A 4,854-nucleotide genomic window follows, 5' to 3' on the forward strand; every position below is an offset into this window, starting at 1 on the left:
ATAATTTTAAAAAAATTTTTCCTTTTAAAAAATATTTTGTGATGTTGTGATAATATGTATTAATACAAGTGCATCCTGATACTTTTATCTCTAGTAAAGGTATGAGTATCATGAACAGTTTTGTTATCTAATGATATTATTTTGATAATATTTTGTGTATATTCTTATAATATTTTGTCTAAATATCATCATAATACAATATTATTTTGATAATATTTTATGAATATTCTTATAATATGTTACCTAAATGTCATCATAATATGATGAATTATTTCCATAATAACATATAAAAAAAGAAAAAAAAAAAAAGAATCATTAATTTATAATTATTTAAATTGATTCTTTAAAAAAATATTATAATATATTATTTATAAAAATAATTTTTACTCTTATTTTAAATAAATTTGTGGCCTTTTATTAAAAGGCCTATGATCGATGTATTATTATTATAAAAATTAATGCAATGTTTTTAATTTATGCTTTCTTTTCAGTTTTCTTTGGTAATAACACTGCTTGAATGTTTGGTAATACACCACCTTGAGCAATTGTTACACCAGATAATAATTTATTTAATTCTTCATCATTACGAATTGCCAATTGTAAATGACGTGGAATGATACGTGTTTTTTTGTTATCACGGGCAGCATTACCAGCTAACTCGAGAACTTCTGCAGCCAAATATTCCATAACAGCAGCCAAATATACTGGGGCACCAGCACCTACTCGTTCAGCATAATTTCCTTTTCGTAATAATCTGTGAATTCTTCCAACAGGAAATTGTAATCCTGCTCGGCTTGATCTTGACTTTGCCTTTCCCTTTACTTTACCACCTTTACCTCGTCCAGACATAGCGAATAAATTTATTTAATTAATATTTTTTTTTGTAAATATAATCACACAGATGTGTACGTTACGGGGATTGTAACATAAATGTTTAAAATGTTATTTGGGTATTTTAATTTATAATATTTATAAAATATAAAACTTTAAAAATAAACCAATCACCTTATAGTATTATTTTTAGCCAATCAGAGAGTAGTATTCATTTTTATTGTTATATCCATCTTCGCGTATATAATACGCTAGTTGTATACACGACACGCTCATACATATACTGACTGGTGTTCTGTAACTATCTGTGTATATTAATTGTTTGTAACAATGCCACCAAAAACAAGTGGAAAAGCAGCAAAAAAAGCTGGCAAAGCTCAAAAAAATATATCAAAGAGTGATAAGAAAAAGAAGAGGAAGCGCAAGGAATCATATGCAATTTACATTTACAAAGTATTAAAACAAGTGCATCCTGATACTGGTATCTCTAGTAAAGCTATGAGTATCATGAACAGTTTTGTTAATGATATTTTTGAACGTATTGCTGCTGAAGCATCACGTTTAGCACATTATAATAAACGTTCAACAATCACAAGTCGGGAAATTCAAACCGCAGTTCGATTATTATTACCTGGTGAATTGGCAAAGCACGCTGTTAGTGAAGGTACTAAAGCTGTTACAAAATATACAAGTTCAAAATAAATAAATCGAAAATATTATTTAATTGATAACATAAAAATACATCAACATATAAAAACGGCTCTCTTTTTAAGAGAGCCATCAAATTTTTTAAATAAGAGTAAATTATTTTTATATATACAAAAAAATAAAATAAACAATTATTAATATCATATTTAATATAAAATTTTATATATTAATAGCTTGAATATATCTATTATTAGTATATCAATATTATTAATTTTAAATATAATAAAGGATATCGCGGAATATATATCGTAAATCAGTGTAATGCAAATGCATTACATTACCTTTATTATTTTCATTTTACATTTACTACTTGTTTATGTACGCTTATAATTATTAGAAAAATATTTTTAATAATTTTAAAAAATAAATGAAATAATAAAAATTTAATAATAAATTATTTATTGAAAGTATAAAAAATGGTATAGCAAAATCTTTATTTTCTTTGATTAAGGCGAAATGTTTTATTAGTTATAAATTCGATAATCTCCTATCGATACTTGTTACTCTTAACTTGTATATATAAAAAATATAATAGTATATTAATTTATAATAAAATTTTTTCAAAAATTCAATAAGTTATTGTAAAATAAAATAGATAATATACAAATTATAATTTATTATTGCAGATATATTACAATAAAAAAAAAAAAAATAAATAAAAATATTTGGTAATGTATGTTATAAACAAAATAATTTGTTGTAAACAAATTATATAATATGTTATATTTATTAACAAATTTATTTACTCTTATATAAATAAAATTAGTGGCTTCCCAAAAAGGAAAGCCTGTTTAAATTTATCGGATGTATTAAATATTCTTTAATAAATTTACTAAATATTTTAAGTAAATTATTATATTTTCTTAACCTCCAAAACCATACAAAGTACGACCTTGTCGTTTTAATGCATATACAACATCCATAGCTGTAACTGTTTTACGTTTTGCGTGTTCAGTATATGTAACAGCATCCCGAATAACATTTTCAAGGAATACTTTAAGTACACCACGTGTTTCTTCATAAATTAAACCAGAGATACGTTTTACTCCACCTCGTCGTGCTAAACGACGAATTGCAGGTTTTGTAATACCTTGGATATTATCACGCAAAACTTTTCTATGACGTTTTGCACCCCCTTTTCCAAGACCCTTTCCACCTTTTCCTCTGCCAGTCATTTTAATAAAAAATTATTTACAATATTTTAACGAACGGATAACACGTGTGTTAACCTCACAAGTATTGTAATGTATGTGAGCGCCGGTACAATTGTGCCTTTTTATATAAAGCATTAAAGATTTTTTAAGCCACGCCTATACAATTTGATTAGTCCATACTCTGATAGCTATCCAATAGGATATGACAACAAAAATTTTGAAATTTCATATAAATATAAATACAACACATTTATTTCGCATTTAAACATTTGACTTTGTAGTATCAAATTGTCGAATATAATTTTTAAAATTGTGTGTTTTTTTGTAAAAACATTATTATTTGAAAATGGCTAGAACCAAGCAAACTGCACGTAAATCAACTGGTGGTAAAGCACCAAGAAAACAATTAGCAACGAAAGCTGCACGTAAAAGTGCACCAGCAACTGGTGGAGTAAAAAAACCACACAGATATCGTCCTGGTACAGTAGCTTTACGAGAAATTCGTCGTTATCAAAAAAGTACTGAATTGTTAATTCGTAAATTACCATTCCAACGTTTAGTACGTGAAATTGCACAAGATTTTAAAACCGATTTACGTTTCCAAAGTTCAGCTGTTATGGCATTACAAGAAGCTAGTGAAGCCTATTTAGTAGGTTTATTTGAAGATACCAATTTATGCGCAATTCATGCAAAGCGTGTTACAATTATGCCTAAGGATATACAATTGGCAAGACGTATTCGTGGAGAACGTGCATAAGCGTTTTAAATGACAATTTAAAAAAAAAAAAAACAAATAAGAAATATTTTCGGTCCTATATATAGGACCAACATATATTATTAAATAAGAGTATATTATTTTTATTAAAAAATATATATATATATATATATATATAAATTATTGAAATAAAATTAAACATTATTAAAATTTTGTTATAATTATAAGCGATTGCTATTTCTAAAAATAAATAAATTTCATAAAATTTATATTATTTTATATTCATTTGAAATATTAAAAAAACTTCTCGCTTTAAAGTAACCATGATATGAGTTATAAATGCAATAAAATTTTATACAAAAAATAATATTTATTTGTTGACGAATAATATAAAAGGTTTACATTTCTAAATAACATATATTTATATATGGTGTGTAAAAAAAAAGAAAAGAAGAAAAATAATTTATATTTTTAATATAAAAAGGCAACCGCACACAGTGTTCCCAAGCGGTCACCCATCCAAGTACTGACTGTGCCCAATGTTGCTTAACTTCGGTGATCGGACGAGAACCGGTGTTTTCAACGTGGTATGGCTGTTGCCAGTAATAAATGAAAATTTTTACAAATATATATTTTTCATAAATATCATTAATATTAAAGTATATTATTAAAATTTTCAATGAAGTAATCAATTTAAATATATACTTATTTATTATACCATATATTTTAAATAAAAATGCAACCGCACACAGTATTCTCAAGTGGCCACCCATCCGTGGTACTGACTGTGGCAAATGTTTCTTAACTATTATTTTATAAAATATTTATACAAAAAATAATTTACTCTTATCAAATATTAATTTGTGGCCTGTATTAAGGCCTATGTTATTTTCATTTTTTAGCAAAAATAATGAAATATTTCAATATATTATTAAAGTAACAGATCATTTCTTTTTTGGTGCTGCTTTTTTAATTTTTGTAGGAGATGATTTGGCAACAGAAGCTTTCTTAGCTTTTGGTGCTTTTCGGTTTACGAGCAGGGCTACTTTTGGCAGCGGATTTTGTACTTTTTGCTGGTTTTGCTTTAACTGGTGCTTTTTTTGATGCCGCTGATGATTTTGCAGTAACTTTTTTAGCAGCAGTTGATGATGATGGAGTCGCTTTTTTTGCTTTAGGCTTTTTGGCTGCCAATGATGTAGTTGTGGCTTTCTTTTCTTTTGGTGCCCGTTTACTTTTAGCACTCTTTGCTGAACCTTTTGCTCCACTTTCTTTTTTGGATACTTTTGATTTAGCTGAAGAATTAGATGAAGCGGAAGCAGCCAATTTGAATGAACCAGATGCACCTTTACCTTTAGTTTGTACCAAGGCTCCCTCAGTTACAGCAGCTTTTAAATATTTTTTAATAAATGGTGAAATTTTATCAGAATCCACTTTATAATTTGCAGC

The 4,854-nt window shown here is 26.6% G+C and overlaps 1 non-coding gene across 1 annotated transcript; it reads right to left on the minus strand.

The window, feature by feature from the left end:
• Window positions 1-3,890: 3,890 nt before the first annotated feature.
• On the minus strand, window positions 3,891-4,009 carry LOC123303657. The gene has a single exon (XR_006535758.1). It is a non-coding gene; the product is annotated as a 5S ribosomal RNA (ribosomal RNA).
• Between the last annotated feature and the right edge of the window lie 845 nt (window positions 4,010-4,854).

Source organism: Chrysoperla carnea, assembly GCF_905475395.1.
Source record: "Chrysoperla carnea chromosome X unlocalized genomic scaffold, inChrCarn1.1 SUPER_X_unloc_116, whole genome shotgun sequence".
In the NCBI taxonomy this organism is placed as follows: Eukaryota; Metazoa; Arthropoda; class Insecta; order Neuroptera; family Chrysopidae; genus Chrysoperla; species Chrysoperla carnea.